The sequence below is a fragment of the Sarcophilus harrisii genome, chromosome 2, assembly GCF_902635505.1.
Source record: "Sarcophilus harrisii chromosome 2, mSarHar1.11, whole genome shotgun sequence".
In the NCBI taxonomy this organism is placed as follows: Eukaryota; Metazoa; Chordata; class Mammalia; order Dasyuromorphia; family Dasyuridae; genus Sarcophilus; species Sarcophilus harrisii.
In genome coordinates this window covers 568344208-568359013 of record NC_045427.1, presented here as the reverse complement: position 1 = coordinate 568359013, position 14806 = coordinate 568344208, and the positions used below count along the sequence as shown (strand labels likewise).

Below are 14806 nucleotides of genomic sequence, written 5' to 3'. Positions count from 1 at the left end.
TATTATAGTACATTTTGTCTTTTTTTTTTTTTTTTTAAATCTAGATGTCCAATTAATTAGGGTTCACTCTTTAGACCAGGATTCTTAATAGATCTGCAAGTAGTCTTTGGATAGATTTAAGGAGTGGAGGTTGTGAACTTTGAAGGGAAAAGATACCTTTAATTTTTGTTCATCTTTAACTTTAATTTATCATTTTCTCACATTTTAATTAAAACAATAACAACATGATTCTAAGAAGTCATCCATAATTTTCACCAGGTTCACCAAGGGGTCCAGGACATAAAAATGATTAAAGATCTATGCTTTAAACATTGTTATGCTACCTTAAAATCAGATCTAGCTAAGAAGGCTTTTGCTAAATCCTCTGCATGATGGAGATTATCCAAACCAGTCTTTATGTCTGAAGAATAACTGATTGGAAAAAAATGAGGAAGATGAGGAGGAAGGTGCAATTTAACCTAATCTAACCATCATTCTGACCTTTTGGCAACTATCTACTCAAGTTCAAATAGCTCTTTCTTTAGAGAGGAAGCCAAGAGAGTGCATTATGAATCAAAACTGAAATACCAACTATGTGGTGGTATATATTCTTGACAATTGGTAAAACTTGCTGTGGAATGATAGAAAAAACAGTAGGGGCAGCTAGATGGCACAGTGGATAGAGAACTGCCCTTGAAGTCCAACCGCAGACACTTAACACGTCCTGGCTGTATGACCCTGGCAAGTCACTTAACTCCAATTATCGCAGCCAAAAAACAAAAACAAAACACCAAAAATGAGAATTATGAGTTCCAGGTATTCTTACCTCTGATACTTTTAAGCTATGTGACCCTAAACTAATATTGTCCTCTTTACCTCCATTTCTTCATCTCTAAAAATAAAGTTGGATCAACTCTTTAAAGATTCTTTTCAACTGACATCCTGGGATGCTAAAGAATTATCCTAGTGTTAGAATATCCTGCAAATTTATATTATTTCTTTCCTACTCAAAGATTAAGTGTTCTAATTTACAGACCTATTATCTCTTAATTTAAAAAAATCTTTTAGAATTGCAATATTGTTTTAGAATTGCTCAAATTCAGAAGAGAACTATATCAGAGAAAGTTTCACACAAATGTAGGACTCCTTCCTGGAGATTTGTATTTCCTCCAGCCAGAGATCAGGAATTTAAAGTTGAAAGCCAGCTCTCAAGTCATCGTGCCCATCTTTCTTTCACAGAGAGAGTAAAACCAAGACTTTCAAGAACGCTGAGGCCCCTTAGATGGAGCACCAGCTCTGGAGTCAAGAGGATTTAAAATTCAGATCTGGTCTCAGATATTCAACACACTCACTAGCTGTGTGACTTTGCAAAAGTACTTACCAATTGCCTGGTCAAAAAAAAAAAAATACTTAATTGACCTGCCCATAAAGATAGTAAGTGGCAGATTCAAGATTCAAAACCAGGTTCCTTAAATCTAGAAATCTTTCAACTGAATGACATGTCTCACCATATAAATACATGGGTTTCTGAATGAACTCGTGGAAAATTCTAATACTTCTGAGAATTATTCCCATCATATCTTTTCTTCCTCCTGTGATCATCTCCACTCATTTCAGAGGTTAATTCTTAGACTCATGCATAAAATGTCAACACAGCTTTTAGAATTAGAAAGGATTTTAGAGCCAGCATAGTATAGTAAATAGGATAAAAAACTATCTCTAGATTCCTGGATTCAAATTCAATTTTAAGAATTTATTAGACTATAGACAAGTCATTTAATTTCACCACTCCTTGGCTTTCTCATCTATAAAATTAAGCTACTACTTCCTGGGTTGTAAAAAAAAAAAAAAACACAATTCATAAATCTTAGTGTTATAAAAATGGGATTTAGTAGAAATAACAACCTAACTGCTCATTTCCAGAGCACCCCTCCTAAGAGGAAAAGTTACTTGCCACTGTCACCCCTCAGCCCCCACATACTCTCCAGTAGTTGAGGGCAGAATCAGAACTACAACGCAGATCTTCTGACTCTAGATTTCATTCAGTTTTGGTAATCACTAATCCTAAGGTTTTATAGTTCTGAGAAAAGAAAATAGAGAAAAGAATATAGATACACACCTACACACCCCTCAGATCAGGAGGGAAATTTTATTGCAGCTTACCTTAAGGAATACTTCTTTCCTGAATTCAGGAAATATGCCCCACTAAGCTTGCTGTGTGGATCTAAATAATACATTCAAGACTAGACGTCTTCAACATTTCAGTTCCTGGCTAACAACTGTACCTGGAGGCCACTTACGTTGCCCTAAAAGTGGCCAACAAGGCACCTCAGTAATCTTTGTACCTGATTGCAACAGGTTCAAAGGTAGAAATTACCTGTTCAAATACCAGTGGTACACTTCAGTAAGGGAGAAGTGCAAAATTTGGCAAAAGGATAAAAAGGGAACTGGTTATGCAATTACTTCCCCCAAATTTTTTTAAATAGTTACAGCTCTGAAAGCTTTTCTAAAGCCAAGGTGTACCTTAAAATATCATTTTTTTCTTTTAGTGGATTCTTTAAGATTTGATGAGCATAATATGCACTATGGGAAGAGGAAACAAGCTTTTTATAAATCTTGAAAAAGTAACAGAACGAGAATCTATGAGGTACTGAGGAAAGAATGACAGGCGAACCACAGGAGCTGAATTTGAATTCTGACTCTTAGCAGCAGATCTTAAGCAACATCAGTCAGTCAGTACATCTCTTGGACTCTATTTTCTTTTCTCTAAAATGAATAATTTGCAATGCCTTAACCAGTTCTTAGGGGAAAAAATGTTTTGAAAACTGGAGAGTGCTGAATAAATATGAGCTGATTTAATTATTATAAGAAAGCTAAATTATAGGTGGTGAGCTGAAAGGGACTTTAGAAAGCATTCAATTGGATCCCCTCTTTTTTTTTTTTTTTTTTTTTTTTTGGTTACAGATGAGGAAACTGAGACCCAGAGAGTTTAAGTAAATTGCCTTGGGTTACACAATTAGTGAGAAGCAGGATCTGAAACCAGATCTTTTTGAGGCCAAATCAAGCTTATATTCACTGTTGGGACAATCAATTTGACCATATATTTCTTTTAATGTATGATTGAACCTTTGAGACAACTTCCTTCCTTTGCCCCTTGTAACAAATCATAATGAAAGCTAACTAAACCATGCCAGACTGTTCCTCTAATATATAAATTAAAGTTAAGAATATGACTTAGATATTAGTGTCACCCTTTAAATTGAGGCCCCAAAGAAGGTATGTAATTTTCCCAACTTCCATTTCCATGACTATATTTAGGTTATTCTCCACTCACAGGCTTTCCACTAACTTTTTCACTTTCACTTTTTAGAATCTCGTTAGTTTTCTTGGCAAAGATCCTAGAATGGTTTGCCTTTTTTTCCCCTCCAATTCGTTTTATAGATTTATATATTAGATAGATAGATAGATTTATAGATTTATATATATATCGTAATAGATGAGGAAACTGAAGCAAACAGCATTAAGCTTGCTCTCAAGGTGACACAGTTAGAAAGTACTTGAGACCCAGATTTAAATTCTGGTTTTGTTTTGTTGATTCCAGGCCTGGAGCTCTATCCACTGTGCCACCAAGCTGACTTTAGAATCTCCTAGTTTCCATCAAAACTCAATTCTAAGGTAACCTTCTAATAAGGCTTCTCTTTCTGATTTTTCCAAATTTTCATTACATTATTCCAAAGTCTTTCTGTTAAGCTATAAGAAAAAAAAAAACTTTATCTGTATAGATAAACATCTTGTAGAGCAAACACAATTTCAACCATTTAGAAGAGACTTCTAGATAACTAAAGATAGAGAATTCCATTTCAAAGAATAGCTCCATAGAATCACAAAGGACTTAATGATTTACTTAGCTGTCTTGTTATACTAACCGGCATAGGATGCACCGTGTACTGATTTCTCCCATTTTTCAAAGTATCTAGTTCTTCCAAGCAAACAACAGGCATTTACTAAGCACAAATAAAAGCAGAAACACAATTCTTGTCCTCAAGGAGCTTACATTCTTATGGAGAAAGGTGACATAAAAAGAAAGCTGAAAAGGGAAAGGTAAGGGAGGGAGAGGGAGGTACCTGATATTGAGGGTGGGGAACACAATAAATTCTAGAGAGTTACAAATACTGCCTGGAAAGGAATGAAGACCTGGCCGGCCAGTCAGCTCTTAGCACAGTGTCTGACACATAATTGGCATTTAATAAATGTTTATTGATTTACTGGGCATCCTCCTTAAAATGGAAGTTTTAGAAGGAACCGGCTACTCAGAGGGAGAAACCACAGAAGTGCAGATTTTTGTCTTAGAATCCAATCTCATTTCCCCAAAATATTTTTATCTGCACCTGGGGAATGTCACAATAAGGGGAGAGTCATTGCTATTATTAAGATTTCAGAGTTGTGGGAAGCTAGGTAGTGCAGTGGATAGAGCATCAGCCATGAAATCAGGAGGACCTGAGTTCAAATGTGCTCTCAGACAATGATTTCTAGCTTTGTGGCCCTGGGCAAGTCACTTAACCCCAGTTGCCTCACGAAAAAAAAAAATTCAGAGTTGGAAGGCTACCTAATGCAATTTTACAGAAGAGGAAACAGGCTGGAGAAGCTATGATTTACTCAAAATCTCAAAACTACTTAATGGTAGGACCAAGACACATGAGTCACAATCCTATCTCTCGTTCAGTTCTAACTACTTATGTAGCCTAAGAGTATTCATTTGCTTCTGACAGAAGTTTTAAGATTGTGAAGGTCAGAAGTAGTTTGTGATAATGTGGATTAGAGGTTCATGAGCTTAATATTGAAATAAATGTTTCCAAAGTAATTGATTTATTCTGTAATCCAATTTATTTTATGCATTTAAAATATTTTGAGAAAGAGTCCGTTGGCTTCATCACACTACCCAAAGAGTCCATGTCAGTCAGTCAGTCAGTCAGTCAGTCAACATTTGCTGAACACCTATACCCTTCCAGGCACTATACTAAGTGCTGGGCATAGGAAGGCAAGTCCCTGCTCTCAAAGGGCTTAGACAACACAAAACCACTAAGTAACCAAGTACAAACGAGCTATACACAGGATGGAGATAATCAATGGAGGGAAGGCATTAGAATCAATGAAGATGACCCAGAAATGGTTAGGAACTCCTGGTGTCAACAGGTTGATTTCAGAAAGACCTGGAGAGACTTACACGAACCGATGCTGAGTGAAACGAGCAGGGCCAGGAGATCATTATATACTTCAACAACAATACTATAATGATGATCAATTCTGATGGACGTGGCCATCCTCAGCAACGAGATCAACCAAATCATTTCCAATGGAGCTGTAATGAACTGAACCAGATACACCCAGTGAAAGAACTCTGGGGAATGACTAAGAACCAATCCCTATATTTTTCCCACCTACATTTTGGATTTCCTTCACAGGCTAATTGTACAATATTTCAGAGTCTGATTCTTTTTGTACAGCAAAATAACGGTTTGGTCATGTATACTTATTGTGTATCTAATGTATACTTTAATATATTATATTATAATTATATTTAACATCTACTGGTCATCCTGCCATCTGGGGGAGGGGGTGGGGGGTAAGAGGTGAAAAATTGGAACAAGAGGTTTGGCAATTGTTAATGCTGTAAAGTTACCCATACATATAACCTGTAAATAAAAGGCTATTAAAAAAAAAAAAAAAAGGAACTCTTGGTGTCTTGGTGCCAGACTTTAAATCAGGAGATATTGGTTCAGATCCTAAACAACCTGAGGTCACCTAATTCCTTAAACTCTGAATCCCAGTTGTTTTAGTCTGTAAACTAGGACAATACTTGCATTGCTACCTTTGTCCTAATCCTTGAAAGAATAGTCACTTTCTAGCAGGCTTCCAATGACTATTTATTGGGCAATGTATACATTTGCCATATATTTCTTTTGAAATTTCTAGAAAAGAAATTTCTTCCTACTTAATCTAGTCAGTTAGTTCACACTGAACTCAGTGTTAGAACATTCATGACATCTCCTGATATATCCTGGTTAGAGATAATGACTTATTGGCACAGATTCCAGGGCTAAACTTCCTAAAGTCATGCTAATGCTTTAAAAGTCTTCAACATGATCCTAGTTTATAAAAAAGAAAACATTTCTAGAAGTTACTTAGATTTTGTAGCAGGGAATTTTCCAGTTGAATTTTATTAAATGCCAAATGTAGCAAAAAAAAAAAAAAAAAAAAAAAAAAAAAAATCCTACATGTCATAGAATAGAACTTCATATGAATCTGCTTTGTATGGCTTTGGTTGAAGGGGTCTAGAGTTTTGTTATAAGCGGTTATCATTTAGTAAGATACATCTACAATACAGAACTCTGAAATATCACAGAGTTTCCAAGGAAATTGAAAGGAAGGGAAAGCTTGAAGGCAATAGTCTGTATATGATGCAATTTGTGCACCTGTCCACTGTTTCCTTACTCTATCTGAGGCTCATAACAGCTACAGGAGATCTTCCCCAATCTGCCTTCTTTATTCCTAATAGATGTTATGATTGTAGAATCTAAGATGCTATGTAGATGTGATCTGCTAAATACATCTCACATCAACATGATGCAGGAAGCATTAAACTGCAGGAAGCAGGAAGCATAAACTTACTTTGGGCCTTTTTTCTTTTCTTTTCTACATATTTTTTAAAAATGGTTCAATGACTTTTAATATATATATGTATAATTCTTATATAATTTATATAATTTATCATTAGCTCTTTTCTACTTTCCAATTCTGCCCTCATTAGGAAAAAGGAAAAAGAAAAAGAAAATGTTTGTAACAAAAAAAGCATAATAATATTCACATCAGCAGCATATAAACTAAAATTGGAAATCTAGAGATCAGCATAATCTCTACACAAAAATGCCACTAAATTCATGAAGTCTTCAACATTTTCAAATATACAGACAATAGATTTTATAAGTACATTTAAAATTATATATAGATTGTGTGTTACACGAACTGATGCTGAGTGAAATGAGCAGGACCAGGAGATCATTATATACTTCAACAACAATACTAGATGATGACCAGTTCTGATGGATCAGGCCATCCTCAGCAACGAGATCAACCAAATCATTTCTAATGGAGCAGTAATGAACTGAACTAGCTATGCCCAGAAAAATAACTCTGGGAGATGACTAAAAACCATTACATTAAATTCCCAATCCCTATATTTATGCACACATGCATTTTTGATTTCCTTCACAAGCAAACTGTACAATATTTCAGAGTCTGATTCTTTTTGTACAGCAAAATAATGTTTTGGTCATGTATACTTATTGTGTATCTAAGTTATATTTTAATATATTTAACATCTACTGGTCATCCTGCCATCTAGGGGAGGGGGTGGGGGGGGTAAGAGGTGAAAAATTGGAACAAGAGGTTTGGCAATTGTTAATGCTGTAAAGTTACCCATGTATATATCCTGTAAATAAAAGGCTATTAAATAAAAATAAAAAAAATAAAAAAAAAAGATTGTGTGTTACATATGTAATCTATAAATGTATATAGATATCTAATGCTACCTACCACTATCTCTATATTTCTATATATCTGTGTTTTTTTTCTCAATCAATCAATAAGCATTTACTAAACAATTATGTTCTAAGCCAAGGGTTCTTAAACTTATGTCTTAAACTTTATGTCGCAATTCTTTTTAAAATGGATAAAATGCACTAGAAAAAAATACAGTATTCAAAACATAAAAAACAAGTTTACAAACCCCAGGTTGAGAATGCTGGTTCTAGATTACAAAAACAAAAATTCACATCCCTTGCTCTCAAAGACTATACAATCTATTTTCAAGAAAATAATGTGTATATCCAGATATATATAAAACAGTTGATTTTTATGTTTTTAGGAAACTAGAAAGTAGGAGTAGAAAGTATCAGAAAAGTTTACATGCGAAAGGTAGCATATGAGCTAAATCCTAAAGGAAATTGAGATTTTTAAGAGGAAAGGAAAGAATGCATTCCAGGCAAGGGGGGCACAGATATAACATGTAAAGGGCCACATGTAAGCTACAGAAAGCCATGAATACAGAAAAGCCCACAGGTCAGCTAACCAACGCTCATAGGAGGATCATATGCTACCTTTTTCTGATTAAAGATTTGATTAGAAAGGTAAATTTGTCTTTGATATTTCTTGGCAATAAAGTCAATAAAAATGAAAAATTTTTAATTTTTAAAATTTTAATCTTTATCTTTAGATTCCCCTTGGGAATCTTGAGACATTCACCAGAATATTAAAGGTTCTTGTATAAAATATATATTTAAATAAACATTTACAATTAATACACTAAAGAAATTTGTGAGTCAATCTCAGTTACTATTAACATTAAATTTCTTTGGAACCTTAATGTTATTATATAATCTGCAGCAGAAAAGTAGTGTTCAAAGTTCATATTTTGAAAAGATCTACTATTTCTTTACTATAGTAAAGAGGAGCACAGAGCCAAAAAACCAATACAAACATTAGTTGAAAAGAAACCAGATTTTTTTTGCCCCCCACAGCTGTTAGGTAACAAAACTAAGCAACACACTGATAAATTTATTTTTAGGGAATTCCCTGAAAAAGAGAAAGTTATGATTTTTCCTTTCTCTTCTTCAGGGCATATCTTGAGCATCCTTTCATTAAGTCATCTTTTCTTCACAAAGAAATACAAATTAAAACCACATGAAATTTCAACTCGCATCCAGGAAAGTGGCAAAGATGAGAAAAGATAGGAAGAGGCAATACTGGAGAGGTTGTATACATTGTTGGTGAAGCTGAGAATCACTCTAACCATTCTGGAAAACAATTTGGAATACAAGTGAAGTGGCTAAAATTTCCATTTCCCAGAGCTTCCATCAGTAAACTCCAAAGTACTTCTTGATACATAATATGGCTTTTTTCCTTCTTGCCTTTGCATAGGTTGTCTACCATGTCCAGATGTATTTCTAGTTCTTACTATTCCAATTCCTGGTTTCAAACAAAGTTCAGCTTAAGTACTATTTTCCACATGAGACTTTTCCTGTCACCTGCCATTTATGATAGTGCTTCTCCCTGAACTTACCATATATTGCCATGTTTTTTGACTTGAGAAAAAATATATATAAACTGATGGAATACAAGGAAGGTTTTATTTTTGTGTCTCTAGTGTCTTTTAAGTGCTTACTAAATAATCATTGATTGATTTGTGGCTTTTTGTGTAATTCATATATTAAAATAATAAGCATCATTTAAGAAATCAGTAGAGATTCTCATATTTTCATTTTTATTGATTTTATTGCCAAAAAATATCAAAGACAAATTTACCTTTCTAATCAAATCTTTGATCAGAAAAAGGTAGGCAGCATATCCTATATGTCCAAATATCAATTTATCCAGGTTTCTGAATATTGCAGTGTTCAGCTAGCATCAGCATTTAAGGACAGCAGAAAAGCACACTTAAGAAGATTAGGGATAAAAATGAGAAAAAGCAAGAGGCTAGGGGTCAGCATCTATTTTCTAGAGCAGTTATAGTCATTGTTAAATGGAAGCCAAGTTGTAAAGTGTGAGCCAATGGGAACATTCAGAAAAGACATGAAATACCTATTTCTATCACTTTATTTCTAATTGCTCAAATCTGTGCAAAAAATACTACATGAGAAAGTTCAGGAAGGATGACTTTAAAAGTGTTCTGTTGAGTTTCCTGCTTGCTTGCCAAAAGCTAGGACGTTTTAAGCTCTCATATAATTTTGAGCAGAGGCATCCTTGAGCTTTAAAGCATTTAAAGCAAACTGGAAAATGCAGCAAAATACTGAGGTGGAAGAAATCTGTATTTTTTTTAAAATAAAAGCTTAGAAAAAAGTGTATGGGGAGGATAAAAGAAAGGAAGGATTAAAAATTATTTCATGCATCTTTAGTAATTTTCCTAATCGAGTTGCTGTCCAAGCAAAGTGGAATTAATGGCTACAAGTTGCATCTACACTGACCTTTCATCTCTGCCATGTGGAAAGCTACTGCTGAAGTTCAGCCCTTCACCTATGCACAAAAGAAATGGGATTAGGTTCCTTGCACTCTCTTGTACTGGATTGTAATTGGAATTAGTACCTACCTTTCCTCTGTTAATGCAGCTGATAAAGGGGTCAATGTGAGCATTTACTAGGTTAATGAAACTCCAAATGAACTTTGATGGGCCAAGGTTCTAATGTCATCATCTTTGAGGATTAAGAGGTTAGTGTTGTCCAAGGAAATCTGAAGCCAGTATGATAGACTGAAAACCAAACAGCTCCTTAAGCTGTCCCTGTCTTTTTCCTTACTTATGAAAAGGATGGGGAAAAGAATAAACATTTATATAGCACCTCCTATATACCATGCACTGTGCTAAGTGATTTTTAAAAATACTATCTCATTTGATCCTCACAATAACCCTTTTATATTAGTGCTATTATTATCACCATTTTCCAAGTGAGGAAACTGAGGCAAATAAATAGAAATTAAATTACTTGCTCAGGTTTCCACAGTTGAGGCTGGATTCAAGATCGATGTTCTGTCTTCAGTGTCACCAGATGAAAACTGCATTTACAGACAGCCTTCTTCCTCTGAGACCACTTCATTCAGCCGGAGGGAGAGGCAGAGATTCGTAGCAAAGCTTCCTAAATATGCCGTATCAGTTGTTCATCTACTTTGGGATAGGCTGGCTGTACTTGGACTATGACTTGTTCTTTTAAGATTTTATGTTCCCATTTGCTTATGGAGGGATTATTGGTTATAGTTAGATAAAAAGATTCTTTTTCTAAACACAAAACTGACAGTAAAGGCTCATTCTCAAGTCCCTTGTCAGCCGGGCTCTGAGATGTCTACTTCACCGACCATTCACTTGGCCAGAAGCCAACTTTGTTTTATGCAGGAAGGAAGCCTTGCCCAAGCACAATCATGTGTTTTGACAAGACCTATTGGTTGCACAGATTGCAAATAAAAGCAGAACAAACTTCATTTTCTGGAGCCTTTGAAAACTTGATCCTTTATCAGCAGGTGGCTCCAAAGAGCACTTTGTGGAATCTTAGATCCAGGGTTTAAAGATTATTGGGAATGTTTCCAAATTTTTACCTCTTTGGAGTTGCCCACAACTCTCCATAGTTCCATAACAAATGTTCCAATAACTACAGGAGGTTTGAGGGTGCATGATAAGTTTACATTTTGCTTTAAAGAGATGGGTAAATTTGAGAGATAATTCAAAGAGAAAGTATATTTAGAGGTGCTTTCCCTCCAATGTCTATAACTCAATAAAAATCCAGTGGAATGTGCCAAAAATGTTTGTGGCAGCCCTTTTTGTAGTGGCCAGAAACTGGAAATTAAGTGGATGCCCATTAAATGGAGTAAGTTATGGTATATGAATGTTATGGAATACTATTGTTCTGTAAGAAATGATCAGCAGGATGATTTGAGAAAGGCCTGGAGAGACTTACATGAACTGATGCTGAGTGAAATGAGCAGAATAAGAGATCATTGTATACAGCAACAAGATTATATATTATATGATCAATTCTGATGGACATGGCTCTCTGAAACAATGAGATGATTCAAACCAGTTCCAACTGTTCATTAATGAAGAGAGCCATCTACACCCAGAGAGAGAACTGTGGGAACAGAGTATGGACCAAAACATAGCATTTTCACTCTCTTTGTTGTTGTTTGCTTGCATTTTGTTTTCCTTCTCAGGTTTTTTTTTTTTTTTTCTTTCTAGATCCGATTTTTCTTATGCAGCAAGATAACTGTATAACTATGTATACATATATTGGATTTAACATATTTAATATGTATTGGACTACCTGCCATCTAAGGGAAGGGGTGGGAGGAAAGAGGGGAAAAGTTGGGACAGAAGATTTTGCAAGGGTCAATGCTGGAAAATTACCCATGCATATATCTTGTAAAAAAAAAAAAAAAAAAAGCTATAATAATAATAATTTTAAAAAAACAGAACTTATGCTGTTGAAATATTTTTTTACTTTTTCTATTTTGATATGTTTGGGATTTACAAAGTCTTTGTATCTGTTTTCTCATTTTATTTTCAATTTTTTGAGCAGGAGGCATACAAATTAACATTTCCATTTTTTAGATAAAGAGATGGAGCTACAGAGATATGAAGTGGCTGCCTATTTGGCTATTTTATTGGGTAAAGTGAGAGCAGATGTGATAGTATAAAATAATAACTAGATTTGAAGTAAGAAACTGATTTTTCAATCCCAGGTTTGTTTCTTATTATCTGTTTAAATCTCTTGGAAGTCATTTCCCTTCCTTCTGGTCTTAAGCTTTCTAATTTGATGACCTTGATGACCTCTAAGGTGCTTTTGGACTCAAAACCTCTGATGAGCCTGGTATTGAAGCTATTCCTTTCATTTAAGAAGAAAACATTTGAGTGCTTCAGATCTCTTCAGTAAAGGAATTTGGGGAAAAGAGCATTCTCCATCATATTAAGGAATGTATCCTGCAGAAGGAAGTTCCAGGCAATCACAATGTAACCACATGATCTGAACCCAGTCCAAAAGGATGACTATACATTCCCCACTTTAAAAAGCTATTATTTCTTTCTAAAGAACTATAAAGTGTGACACACAAATTAGTAAGAGCTTTGGTGGTAGAGAAGATAGCTTAGGAGACTTTTAACCCATAAATACCTATAGTTATTAAAATTCCTCCAAGATATCTCCTCTGGATTCTTTTGCTTTAGAGTTTACTGGAGTTTAAAACAAAAAGGACAAAAAAAAGATGGCAAGGATTCTTGCCATCTGAGGGAGGGGGTGGGGGAAAGGAGGAGAAAATCTAAAATACAAGACTATGCAAGGTCAATGTCAAATTATCTGTACATATGTTTTGAAAATAAAAAGCTTGAAAATGAACAACAACAACAACATAACTGAGAGAATACTTGTGATTACAGGAGTGTCCAAATCAGACCTCTTATATTTAGCCCAGGTAGACTAAGATGCCATAGAAACAAGAGGAAAAGAGACCAAAAGAGTTCAAGTTTTACTTCCTAGTCTTGTCATTTGATCTTAATTTCCTGATCTATGATGCGAGAGTGTTGCACTTAACAACATCTCTTTTAATCCAGTTCTCTGACCTCATGAACTTCTGGATTCTGAATAGATTTAACTGAAAAGACCAATGCTTTTAGAAATCTCTTATTGGTTGGTGAGTACCCAACAAACCAAAGTCACAGAATCTGAACTAGAAGGGATCTTTAAGGACATATTGTCAGACATTATTATCCCAAAGCAGTTATCTCTTCTTTTGAATCTCTCTTGATCAGATCCATTAAGAGAAGTCACTATTCCAACAACACATTGTTACATAATTGATAGAGTTATTGGACTGGGGAGACTAGAAGCACTGAGTTCAAATTCTACTTCTGATAATTATTAGTCTTGTGACTGTAGACAAGTTACGACTCCTGAGACCTGATTTTTTCACTTATAAAATGCAGATATATCATATATTACCTACATTTCAGAGTTGTTAAGGCATGAATGCAGGATTGCATATAAGAGCTTTGTGAACTTTAGAGTGTCATATAAAAGTCAATTATGTACAAGGCAACCCACTCCATAGATGGCCAGCTCTATTTTTTAAAAAATCAATGAAGAAGAAACTGGGAAAATTACAGTGATATATATATATATATATATATATATATATATATATATATAATTAACAAAAATCTATTTAAAAATTTAAAATGGAAGAACTTTTCAAAAAACATTTATTCTGCACATGAAAGATGGTGAAAATTTTGCTAGATGCCAGGGTAGACAAAGTTTGGAAAATACTCAGTATTAAAATTAATAATTGAATTTATATGGTGCTTTAAAGCTTGCTAAGTAATTTACACATATTATCTCTGATGTATGAAAAGAAATAAGGCAGTTTGACCACAGTGAAGAATGCCTGAAGTAAAATAGCATGTAATCAGACTTGAAAAATGTTGAATTTAAAGTGTGAAGGACTTTTGGTGTCAAACATAAGATTTTTAATTTTATCTTAGAGGTGATTAGCATGGGAGTTACTAAAACTTACTCTGTTTTTACACTTTAAGAATATCATTGTGACAGCTAAGTGGATTAGTGAAAGATAAGAAGAACCATTCAAAATATATTGAGTTTGAAAAGCTTATAGGATGGCCATCTAAATTATTTAATTTAGTATTTAAGAGGTAATTGGTCATAATAGGCTGGAACTCAGAGAGATTGGAACTGGATTTAGATGTCATCTGCAGAGATCATTGAACATAAAGGCACTGATGAAATCACTGAGTATAAAAAGAAAAGAAGTCTCAGGACACTGTATACAGGATTATCCAAAAAAGGGGTCTGATTAGATAGCAGAGAGAGAGGAAGACAACCTAAAAGTGACATGTAAACACAAGGAGAGAATACTTGGGAGAATGATGTGTTCATTATATGTCCTTTTAAAATGTCTTCTGTTAAAGGGACCTGTATGTGCAAAAACGTTTGGCAGCCCTTTTTGAAGTGGCCAGAAACTGGAAACTGAGTAGATGCCCATCAACTGGAGAATGGTTAAATAAATTGTGATATATGAATGTTATGGAATATTATTGTTTTGTAAGAAATGACCAACAGAATGATTTCAGAGAAACCTGGAGAAACTTACATGAACTGATGCTGAGTGAGATGAGCAGAACCAGGAGATCATTATAAATGGCAACAATAAGATTATACGATGATCAATTCTGATGAAAGTGGCTCTCTTCAACAATGAGAGGATCCAAATCAGTTCCAAT

General features: G+C 34.5%; 1 protein-coding gene across 7 annotated transcripts in view; it reads right to left on the bottom strand.

Annotated features, from left to right (window-relative positions):
- The window catches only part of ACSL5 (acyl-CoA synthetase long chain family member 5), a 101825-nt gene that overhangs the window by 42625 nt on the left and 44394 nt on the right, over positions 1-14806 (bottom strand). For 2 of the 7 annotated variants that reach the window (XM_031955853.1, XM_031955852.1), the window contains exon 1: positions 2143-2280. The exons of 4 other annotated variants lie outside the window; for them this stretch is intronic. The gene's annotated coding sequence lies outside the window, so the exon portion shown is untranslated. Of the gene's footprint in view, positions 1-2142; positions 2281-10511; positions 10823-14806 lie in introns of those variants that run through there. One more of the 7 variants, XM_031955856.1, reaches the window with a different exon arrangement.